This window comes from Struthio camelus, chromosome 3, assembly GCF_040807025.1.
Source record: "Struthio camelus isolate bStrCam1 chromosome 3, bStrCam1.hap1, whole genome shotgun sequence".
Lineage (NCBI taxonomy): Eukaryota > Metazoa > Chordata > Aves > Struthioniformes > Struthionidae > Struthio > Struthio camelus.
Window position 1 is genome coordinate 33,945,735 of NC_090944.1, and position 12,489 is coordinate 33,958,223.

Sequence of the window (12,489 nt, forward strand, 5' to 3'; positions counted from 1 at the left end):
CCTGTATGGAAATGCTAGAAATGCAGAAGGAGGATTAGGCAACAGAAGCACTTGCAATTCAGTCTCTTAGCTACTGGAGATCTTTCACTATACCACTCACTTAGGAACCCTTCTTTCTTATGTTATTTTTTCCTGCGGGTGGTACTTTTCCGGTATTTGCATTAACTGTGTATGGAACCAGAGAGAAAGAAAAGTTTTCACACCTATAACCTAAAGAACAGACCTGGAAGACCTGAGTCCAGGTCTCTGATCTGAACCTAAAAGAGGAGGGACTTGAAATTGGTTTCCTATAGAAACCTCTTCTGAAGGGTCTTGACTTCACAGCAGTGACAGTTAAGATGGTAGTACCACATTTCTTTTGTCTCATTTCTTCTACCATACCTCTAGAAGAAATGTGTATTATCATTTCAGCGCTCGTAATTGTCAGTCATTCACAAGACAACTCATCAGATTTTCAGTCTGAAGAAGCTGTAATACCATATCTACATTCAGTAAAAAACCACTGTTATTCCACAGAATGACCCAATAAGAGTTGTCTGTCTATACTTCTGTAAGAACAGCATTCTGTAAGTTACTCTCAAATTATTCTTGATTATCCTGTCACCTTTTATAAATATTCAAATAACTCTCAAACAGAGATAATGATTCTTCAGTTTGCACACAACAGAGGGTATTCAGTCTTGTTTAAGCTGAGACATAAATGCTTAATACCCATCTCTAAGTCCCAAATAGAATATCAGTCTTTAAGTCCCTAACAACATATCAGGCTACTTTCTTTACTGGATGCCTGTCTCTGCTTGCCTGGATTCCTAGAGGCTCCATTTTAGTCAGCCATGCATGTGCAGAGTGCCTCTTCCAGGGAGAAATGTACCTCTCTTTCCCCTAATAGGCCAGTGCACACAGGAACCCAGTATCTATCCATGTTGCAGAGAAGTCTAAAAAACTAGTTGCGATTATCAATACAACTAATCTCATCTGCTATGACGGTAGGTTGTCCATCATTTCTATAATGACTAGCTGTTAGAGAACTCACTGAAGAGTTAAGAAATAGAGAAGCCTCAGCTCACATCCGAGGAGATATGGGACTAACCATCTGATTTTCAGTTATTGGGAGGAGGAAGGTACACCATCTGCCCTCAAAACCGAGCGGCTGAAAACAGAGAACGGTCAGAAGGTGGGCCAGGTTAGGCCTGTTGCCTAATGGCTAGACAATTCACGGAACAGAGAAATTTAAGGCTCTGAAAATAGTCTGGAGCCATGACTTGAAAGTCTCTTTTTCATAGCAAGAGTTCTGACAGCTCCAGACAGACTTACACCAGCTTGGTCATCAGCCAGGTTGTGGCACTCCCAGGCCTCACTAAATAAGGGTTCAGATGCAAGAAAAGGGGTGGAAAGTGCATTCATCTACACAGGAAAAGAAAAAAAAAGTTACTTTTATTCAGTAAATTTTAAGTCATGTAACACATAAATATTAAAAGCTACTGACGTGAAGAGAAGCATAACTATAGCTACCCTTTTAACACATTTTTGTGAAAGCCCAGGTATGATACCAAGTCATAACTTAATCACAGAAGTAATAACATTACGTTTGGTAATCAATTAACATAATTAATTTTACACTGCTGATATAAAATCATTAATATGACCTGCCATTGCAGTGCATCAGCAAGTAGCTAATTTTGTTACAGAGTTATCCTAGTACAATAACTAACAGAAAGATCATTCCAGTGCTGAATTGTTAATTTGAGTTTCTCACTTCCAAAGGAGTAAAGGTTTCCAGGCAGGTACTGAGTGATCTGCCTCCCTCTTAGGTATCTAGAATTGCAGAGCGTTAACTCTAAACACAGAAAAATCTTATTATTGAAAAAAAAAAACTGTTTCAGGTAAGTCCACCTGGCTTTTACAATTGTCTTTTCTGAACATCTGGGTAAGCAAAGCTTTATCTAGATAAATGCCCACAGAAAGCCATTTCTGAATCCACAAAAACCATGTTTTTTGGTTCAGTGCTAAAGCAAGAATTGTTTTAAGTGGAAGGAGAAGTATTTGGAGATTGGTTGTATATTTCAGGGGGAATTAGAAGCAGTAGGACAGGTTTTGGCTGACCAGTTGTAGCCTCATATGAGATTGCAATCATTCTGTTGATGAATTCATGAAGGAAAAAACCACTCTCCTAGTCCTACACAAACTGAAATCTGATCACATAAGATGTTCTTTGATCACTTTGAAATGTAAAGTATTATGTTAAAAGCCATAGACATGCACAATGAAAAGTCGTGAATAGACAAACTGTGCCCTGCCTTGCCCTCCCAGTACTCCCAATAATAAATAACTCAGAATCCACTCTCTGCCATAGAATCTTTCTAGAATATTACTGGACAAGCATTTTCAGAATAATGATGACTTTGGGTTACTTTTCTCCCATATCTGACTTGTGGGCCCACACAAGTATGAGCGTGATGTATCATGTTGTATCACACAGCTCTTTCTATGCTAAAGTACTTAACAAACATAGATTAATCACTTTAGACACCATCACAGTGCAGCGGTGTACAGACCAAAGTTTGGGAAAAACATTTAAGCATTTGCATATTGTCTACCTACAACATGCAATAGGAATCAATGTCAGCTTACTCTTATATATGGATACTTACATAAATTTGCATGTGCAGTTCTTGCTTAACCTGCTTTCATTAAATCTATATATTCATTCAATGCAACACACCCGTCATTCGCTGGACACTCATTTTCAACACATAAAAGCTTTCTTCCACTGATGTACATATGTGTTTTTGCCACAACAGTCTCCATCACTTATCCTGTTCTGCCTCTAATCTTCCATAAGAGCTAAAGGTCTGATTCCTTCCTCTCTGGGGGCTATGGGGCAGGAGATGAGCACGCCATTTAGAAATATGTTGGAAGCAGAGAGGGGTAGTAAGAAGGAAATAAAAAACACATGGAGGAGTCAGAAGCTCATGGGAAGGAAGAGAGTGCATCAGGTGAATAGTAGGGTCTTAAGAATAATTGGGGCTTTATTTTCTAAGTATACAAACTTTCAAAAATAAAAACAGTAATGTGTTAGTTATATTCAGAGTAGCTTTCTCACCCTGTATTGTTCACAATGCATAACCTTTCAGGGCAGGAAGTATATCTGCAACTCAATCTGCAAAGCTCAAAGAAATCCTTATGCTACAAAAACAAGAACACCTATTGACACAATAATCTATAATAGATCTCTAGGAATTATTCTGATGTCTAGTCTCATTGCCCTGAGTAGCAAACTTTAGTGAAGAATTGCTTACAATTGTAAAAAAGAGACAGAACCCTGATTTGTCAAAAGTCAACATGGAGGGAAGAGGGGAAAACAGAGAGAGTAGGCACAAGCAGCAGAACACTTCAGCACCCTCCCAAGCATTTAGAAAGACAGCTGACAACTGGCAGGTCACCTCAGGCTTAGGCTGGAAAAGATCTGTGGCCCTTATACTATGTCAGGTGCTGGTGACAGTTGTTTAAACCTGCTCAAAGATATGTTCCCTAATGCAGCCTCCTCAAACTTTCGTGGTTAAAATGCCTCAGAATACTGAAGCCAGAACACGTTTCATGTTATTTCCATTTGTAATATTGAAGTTATAGACTCAATAAAAATAACATATTTTTCTTGTTTAAAATATATGTCGAGCAGCAAGCTACAGATCTGTAACAGTAACTGGCACTGTAAAGTTTCTTCAGATCCATTTGGAGAAAATTAAATATATGTACTATCTCTATTTTTAAGCTTAATATAATGGCAGCTGCATCAAAAAGTTCATACAGCTCTGGCCTAAGAGTTCATACATTATTCACCAGATAACTGAACTAAATCCAATAGAAATATTTTCAAAACTATATAGCTATTTATTTAAACGCTTACTCACTGAACAGTTTTTTTCCCAGGATTATTATCTACAATCTGTTTGTGAAAGCAACATCTTTGCTCCCCGTGGTTTTTTGCAGATTGCAAACTCTCCAGAAATACAGTCCACTGAGAATGCAACTGAAACTACATGTTGCTTCACCCAACACCAGAGTAGCACTGCCCAAAAATAAAAGTAAAAGCCAGATCTATTATGGCTTGAACACTATCAGTGTCACACTGGTAACGGACTACCAACCTTCATCCTTGTGTTTTTCCACTGCCTCAAGCATAGGATAGATGTTTCCTTTTCAAGCTCCAGCCCTGATCTAACAGCTCACATTCAGTTTCAAAATTTTAAGTTTGACCTGCATTTCTCCCATGAGGCCAGACTCTATTGTACATTTATGTAATCAAGTTATTTTCTAACCACATTTTCACCTCATCCCATGCCAAATCTCATGCAGAATTAATTCTCACTGAGTATCTGCAAGGACTTTCACTGTTCTCCTTCAAATCACTTGCTGAAACTTTGATTTAACGAAGATCCCCATCAGTCAGGCTGACTAATATCCCATTGTCTTTTTATCCTCACTCATTTTAAGCATCTATTCTCCAGTCCCATGCATAGATTGGGGTCTGCTTAGGGACTTTTGTTCTGTGTTTGTGTTTTACCTGTTACACAGATTATGATTAGCATTCCCTGTGTGCAATGATAATATAAATCATAAAAAGTAATGAAAGTGTTATCTAACTTCCTTATGGTCAAGATCTCAATTTTTTGAGGAACTTCACGAGAGGCATTCTTAGGAGAACTGTATTTTATAACGCCATATTGAAGCTGTAGATCAGTATCCACCCAGAAAGAAGAATGGCACCCAGTAAACTGGTAACAAAGATAATCATTAAAGTATCTAAGAGTCTTTTTAAGGTAATAATTTGACTGAAGTCAGGAAAACTTGTATAATATGAGAAAAAAATGATTAAAAGCAAGACAGAAAATCAAGCAGGAGGATGGAGATATTGCTTTAAAATAATCCTTTGTTAATACAGAGCTACTCCAAAGGATAACCCATGCTACTCCAAAGCATAACCCATGAGGGTTTTTAGCACATTCATATAGAATGACTTGCAACACAAACAGCTCATTTAAGGCATTGTTGTTCACAGTTTTTAAAATTTCATGAACTCGCTGCATAAGCGCACTTGCTGAGATTCACGCTAATTATTCTTCCCTGAAAACAGCGCCACACCTGCATAAATGAAAATTCTGTGCAAATTGGAACAAATTGGTAGAAAAGGTATATCAGAATGATATGCAGAGCTGTTACTGAACAATATTTACATGTCTAAATCTGCACTGAAGAAAATATTAAAAAACTATGGAACTTTTTAAAAGTAATTTATTAGATAACATTAATCTAGATAAGACAGTGGTACATAACAGGAACAGGATGTGTCAAAGCGCTTACTTCGCATGAGTCCTAGTCTGCATATATGTTATATAGTTTATTCTTCAGAAATAATAGAACAGATTTCTTGTTTTTTGAAATGCAACGCTGTAAGTATAAAGCATTCTTTACAGAAAGCATAAAGTTAAAATAATATTTGAGGGCAGCACTGGAGATGAATGCCAATGTGAAGAATTATGTTTTTTCTCTTCTATTTATCATGGTAGCATGTGATTTGGGCGCCCCACACTTGGACCAGAAAACACTTGTGCTTAGAACTGTGCAAATATAAAGCAAAAGAGAAGAAAGCATTGCTGATCCTATAATCCCAGCTTCATCATAACTTGAGTTTGATTTTATAACACATAGGTATGCCGAGCTTTGTAGTCAGCTCAGAATGCAAAGCACAGATGAGCTTTGTAGTCAAGTGCAATTTTTTTTACTTCTTTACTTTGTTCAGGTTATAATAAGAAAAGTCTGTTTATATATACAAGCGCTTCTAAAAGGTTTAGATAAAAGCATTTCTCATGTAATTCACGATACTTTTTACACAACAAGATGAAGATGAAAGAAGTTTACTTCTCAAAATTGGGACAGAATATCGAGAAAACAATTGCTTTCATGTACATTTGGTTCTATATGCAACCAACCTGAATAATTTTTCAATTGTAAAGGTCATTAAAATCTTGAAAATCTCTGATATGTTCAAAACATCACAGTAAGGTAACATTATTTATTTGTAGCACTGCATTACGAAAACATCCAGCTGTGGTGGACCTTTAACTGTAAGATCATACAAAGGAAACATTGAAAGAACAAAGGCATCGCACCAACCTCAGGTTATTACTGCCTATAGACATTAAACTTGTCAAATATGACTAAAACTGCACTGTGCATGATGGCAGAAACATTTAAAACAAGAAGACTGTAAACCCATGAGTAAATCAGTCATTTTGTTAGACTGAAAAGTCCTCCAGAAATTTCAGCAGGAATGCTATTTGCTAAAACATCTGCCGAAATAAGAGGTTTCATCTCCTCGGAGCTTTCTTTACTATACACCTGAATGACTCCAGGAAAACAAGATTCTGTGCTTAAGTGTCTCTGAAAGTAGGAAGTATGCAAGAAAGTTATTTTGATTGCCACTCAATAAAAATTAATATTCAATTTAGTTGATTTTTTTCATATTCTTAATACTCTAAGGGCAAATACAGCTCAATCCTATGTATCAAATGTCTTCTTTTTCTTCTCTGTATAAAAGTTATTTTCAGTCTGGCCACAAAGAGGACTTGACACTAACTTCAGTAAATAACTTACCACCAATAAAATAGTAGCTTTCAAGAACTTAGCACAGCAAAACTTTGAAATCATAATCCTCTGCAGCTGTCATAACCTGAATCAGAAAAATCACGATATAGATACGTGCATGCCCACTGAATTTATGGCATGTTTATCATTTTATTTCATGCATTCATTATAGCAAACTCTGCACAGTTGTAAGTTCCCCTCTTGTATGTGATTAGGCAAAACTATGAACTTGAACTTGTGATATTATGCATCATTTTGCTGCTCAAATTAATTAGGTTAGGGAATTTATTGAACTCAGTACAATCTGTCTATTTAATTACTCACCAATTACTGGAAAAGATAGAAATAATTGTAGTAAAGAGTATCAAAGATAAGAAGAGAATGCAAGACTACTTCAAAATTTCAGACGTTCCAATACCGAAATGTTGTTGCTGCTGAGACATTGTATTCCAGAAGCACTGTTTGTGATGCATGATGCTAAAATACTCCTTAAGGGTTAGGAGATCTGTAATTATTTTTCTGGTCAAATCAACCAGTCAAGTCTGCAAACAGCAAATCTTTCTTTCTTGCTGCTGGTGTCCCTCGTCACCTTGTCTTGGCACATTTTCCTTTCCCTTCCTAGCCAGCAGCTATTTGGATAGCATACCAAGCATCAATGAAGGTTGTCTTAAACTTTTCCTATAGTGTATCTCATTTGTCTTTTGTTAGTCAGACAAGTTAAATTGTGAATTTGTAATAAACAATTTCCAAGCTTATTTTCATAGACATCTATCATTAACTTTAGGGCCTGTCCAGTAAAACAACAATCAGAAAGTTATCTAATAAACTATACTCCTGCAAAGGATTGTTAATATGTTTCATTTTATACACTATGAGAGCTTAAAGCGTGTCATAAATTTATTACTCAAAATATTGGTTTGAGCAGATGTTTTCTTCTGCGGTACACGCATTTTTATCAAAATGTTCACCCAAATACATATTTTCTTTCTCATAGTCCATAGAAATTTCAGCAGGCAACATTTTCTACCAGTCAAAAAGTACACCTTTGTTTTAATTACAAACAAAAGGAGTCTTAAAAACAAGTATTAAACAATAACGTGAAGAAGAGAGACTATATTTAATTTCTTCCTTTTTAAAATAAATTTCTTTTAACCCACTACAAAAGCCTCTGAATCACCTAGTTGACGTATCTTATTTAATAATTCTATTTCTATGACTGTGTGGGTTTCAGCTACTTATAAACACCTGTCATTGAAATGCAATAACTTTTTTTTTAATAAGACAGTGCCTAAATAAAAAGCTATAAATAGCTTTAAATAGCTGTGTGTAAAAAACATATGGACAAACCGAATGACATACATACATAATTCTAGTGATCAAGGTTTTTTATCATTATTCATAGATATTCTCTTTTTAAAAATAAAAATGGAAGAATTCATAGCTCATGCAAATGTTGAACAAAATACTTCCACAGTCAACATGGGAGAATAACCGAGAAAGAAATCAAGTGCTAACAGTGTGATTAGCTCTGATATTCAGTTTTCAAGACAAATGCCTTTCTTACTTCATACTTGATGGGCCTGATTGGAGATACAGGGGGAAGAATTAAAATGCCAGTGCTGTTAACCTGGCCAAAATTCTTCCTTTGGAGCAGATCATGAAACTTATGGATATATTCCAATCAGCAGTTGCGTTGGCTCCCAAGGAATCGGCAATAACGTTGCAACAGCCCGCGGGTATCCTCTGTACCTTGAAGCTGGCTTCATTCCGCTTACCAATAAGAGCTGCTGTCACACTTCTCCCTGGTAAGAAACGCAGTTGAAACCGTGGTAGCAGTGGCATTTTGACATGGTATTTCTCTGGAGTAGCAGAAAAGGCAATTTTTGCCTTATGAATGTATTATGGCATCTTTTCCAAAATTAGGTCTGTAGGGCTGGTTGAGAAAGTCTCCAGCGTATATCCACTGTGCTGCCTTAGGAGCCACGGACCATGGCAGGGGGAGAAGGCAGGCGCAGGATGGCTGGATCACTTATAGCTATAAACTTGGGCAAAATTATCCAGGTAATGAAGTTGAAGAACAAGCCTTTAAGAATTATGTGAACAATAGTGGTTAATTTAGCCTTTTGGATAAATCAAAGCTATGTTTTCTCCATGCTTAAGCTGCTCAGTGAGTACAAGCTGAACTGACCAATGTTTCATTTTAAACACACATTTCTCAAATGACCTATCCATATCAAAGACTTTTGTGAATAGTTTTATTAAGCCTTTTGTGAAAGTGCTGCTTCCATTTTTTGGTTACTGCTCCATCACTGATTTACACCTCTTGTAGCTGTTAACCAAAATAACCTGTGGAGTTGTTAATATTGCAAAGATATTTTAATTCATAATCACCAAAATCTCACCTTCCTTGCACCTTTTGCTGTAAGACACTAACACTATCACGTATCAAGTACCTGTTGTGACATTTACACAAATCCGCATTAACTATTGCTTTCATTTGTCCTTCACTTCCCTGCACTTCATAGATTTACCAGGAAAGGTTTGTTAGGGAGCAGAGAAAGGATCTCGCATACTTATTTATCTTTGGCTTATGTCAGGATTGGATAGCCAGGAACCAGTGATAAGCATTAGAAGGACTGTGGTTGAAAATAATATTTTTTAAAGTAGAAAATTAAAAACTTCAGCTGAAGATGTGAAGCCTTTGAATGGTTGTGGGAAATGTGACCATACAACCCTTACCAGTACTTTATTTTATTTTGTTCCTTCTGAAGTTATGCTGCTTAGTCCATCCTCCCACGCACAGTCACACAAAAAAACTTACTCCAGTCCAAAGATGCAGTAAATCCCATGGCTAAAAAGCCCAGTATACATCTGTGAGCAAGTGCTAAAGCTACCTGCTGGCTCAGCTGTAACGGCATGTAGGAGTGGGTTTTTTCTTCCCTCTGGAAGAATGTGAATAGGGTTGTGATTGCCACCTGTGGAGTTTTATCCCACAGAGCAAAATGGTCTTGTTGTAGTGCAATGTTTCACCAGCATGTCATCATTCTTTATTGGATATATAACGACACCTCAAAACTGTATGACAACATTCCTTTAAAATATGATGCTGTCAGGAAGCCTGATGCTGCTTTAGTTCCCTCCTTTTGAACTGAAAGCCCAGTCTGAACTGCAGAAGTTCTGTGTGAAAGATTAGTAGTTCAAAGTAAGAGTTTTGCCAAAAAATGCTGATTCACTGAAATAAAATATTTTGTTTAAACATCTTGATTTCAGCAATGCATAACACAAATACAGGCAGCCTCTTTATGAGAACTCTATCTGATCTCTTCGTACATATATTTCACATAACCTAGAAGGCAACTTGGACCTTGGATCAGAAGTTTTACGATTTCAAGAATTTGGTGACATAGGCCCAAAAAATGGAGATTCTAATGTTTCAAGGCCAGAATTTGAAGGAAACTCCACTACGTACACAGTACTGGGGTCCTGAAAAATGAAATTCTACAGCAACTGGACTTCTGGAGTCCATAAGTCTCAGCTTCATGGCATACAGCTTGGAAGACTGGAAAATGAAGATCAAGCAGGGCCTCCTCCCAGGAGTTCCACATTTCCTGGTGCAAATTTGTGAGCCTAGAAAAACTCGGAGTAACGGTCTAAGCCAAACTTTCCAGTGTTTTTGGATTCCCAATCCTTAGAAGAGGAGCTCTCAGTTTGGGAGGGGCTTCCCAGGCTGTCATCCCAGAAAAATCACTAAAAAAAGTAATTATTCACAATGCCAGAACATGTAATGAATCATTTTGTTAGAGGACCTAAACTCAGGTTATATGAAAATGACATGCCAAAGACAGTGTGCTTCCTTGAGCCGGTGTCAAGCTTCACAGAACATATTGGCCATGTGCCAAGCCACTATTCTTCTGCTAGTCCTACAGCCTCGTATTGTCTTTAATGCTTTGATTGGTTCCTGAAGATTTTAGATGCTGATAACCTTCTCCAAAACCGTTGCTTATAATATGTGGCCATTTACTGATTTTAGTGGACTTCATGTGAAAGCCTATTGCACCGCTGGATTTTTAGAGGCTCTAAAAGTGGTCCTCACTGTATTCTCACTTAAGCCAAAGGTGCATTTCACCTAAGACAAAAAAGTCAGGCTAGTGCTAAGTATCTTTAAATATACCATCCTATACTCTTTTAAAGAGGTGATTAGTAACTGTCAGTCATGACCGTGCAAGGATAAAGATTTTACAGACTGGAACCTATACAGATATAAGTAATCTACTGAATTTTACGCAGCACAACTGCATATGGAAGCATACACAGGCCCTGGAGAGAGCAATATTCATCATTCAGTAAGGTACCTTATACAAATAAATTAATTCTTACACTGTGAACTGGAGGTTGCTTAGCGACAGGCAAATACAAGATAGAGTAAACTGGTATATTATATCTGGGGCTTCAGAGAGGCTAACTTTACAAAGCTCAGAAAAATTTGAACACAGATAAATAGAACTATTTACAGTGTTCCAGACGAGGCTCTCACCCTCTGCACACTCTATAATGGAACAAATATTCACCTTTCTCTACTGGAACTACTTTACCAGATATATCTTTGGGTTAGCTGCCCTTTTCACAGACAAGTCCTACCATCATACCCTGACTGACCCAGATCATTCTTCTTTGTTGTCATTTCCAATTGATAAGTCCTCAGCACACGGCAGAAATTCTTAGTAGTCCCTGAATGCATGATGAGGCACTTTTCATTATTAAATGTAATCCTATTCCATTACTGCAATCCTTGAGGTCATCCAATTTCTTTTTTGTATTGATAATACCTCCCAAATTTTGTCATCAGCAAATTTAATTACCACATTCCCACTATTTCTGCCAAGGTCATTTATTAAACTGTTATATGAGATCACTTTCAACACCAGTCCTTGAGGAGCTCTACAAGCAATCTCTTTCCATCACAATTCTTCTTTCAACCAACTTGTTGGCATGTTCTCTTTAGCTAATTCTCTTCTTAGCTACTGTATTTCCACCAATTTTTACCATTCTTCATTTTAACTATTATCTTCCCACATGGTGATGTATTGAATGCTCAGACAAGGATTAAATAGAATGAATTGAATTTCCATTACATAAAAATCATCTAAGAATGAGTTTCACATTGGCATGGCTCATATTCAGGAGCCTTAAACTGGTTAGCTGGCAAACCCAGTATGATTTATGTTCAATATAACAAGTACTACGATAGTAGGGAAATTTCAGAAGAATAAAAATGTGATCATCTCAGGTAGTATCTCTAAAGAAATAAACGGTATGGACGTGAGTAACTAGGCTGGCATCAAATCCAATCAAAATGCTGCAGAAAATCAGAAACGTTGATAGGAGGAGATTCCTCCGGAAACTGGAAATAGGACTATAATTAATATCTGTAATTGTGAGAACAGATCTTATCAAACAAGATTGATTTCATTCTTTCCTAAGACTGATAAATGGAATTATATAGTCTTGGAAAGTATTTGTTGTGTGTTACCTTGCACTGTGATTAACAAATGAGCTTCACATGATATCAGTAAAGTGCATGGTAAATAGGTTAAAAGCTAACATGGAGAATGTGTACACTGAATTTAGATTGACCCTGGCATCTCCTGAAAGGATGCGAGCTGCCCTCTCTGCTCATACATACATTCTAGCTCCCAGAAAAGCTACCCAGGCTATGGGGTGGTGCTTTTCTTATATTTTATGGAGTGGAGTCCTTCTTGTCATCAGTCTAGGGACTACTTCTGTATTTGTCCCTATTAATGGGGAAAAGTGGCATGAAGTAGGGTGTAAAGATGCACAAACCAT

At 37.0% G+C, this 12,489-nt stretch overlaps 1 long non-coding RNA gene across 1 annotated transcript in view; it reads right to left on the reverse strand.

The window, feature by feature from the left end:
- Positions 1-792: 792 nt before the first annotated feature.
- LOC104145498 (uncharacterized) overlaps positions 793-12,489 on the reverse strand; it is a 44,127-nt gene continuing 32,430 nt past the window's right edge. The window contains exon 5 of the long non-coding RNA XR_694346.2: positions 793-1,404. This is a non-coding gene — a long non-coding RNA (uncharacterized lncRNA). The remainder of the gene's footprint in view (positions 1,405-12,489) is intronic.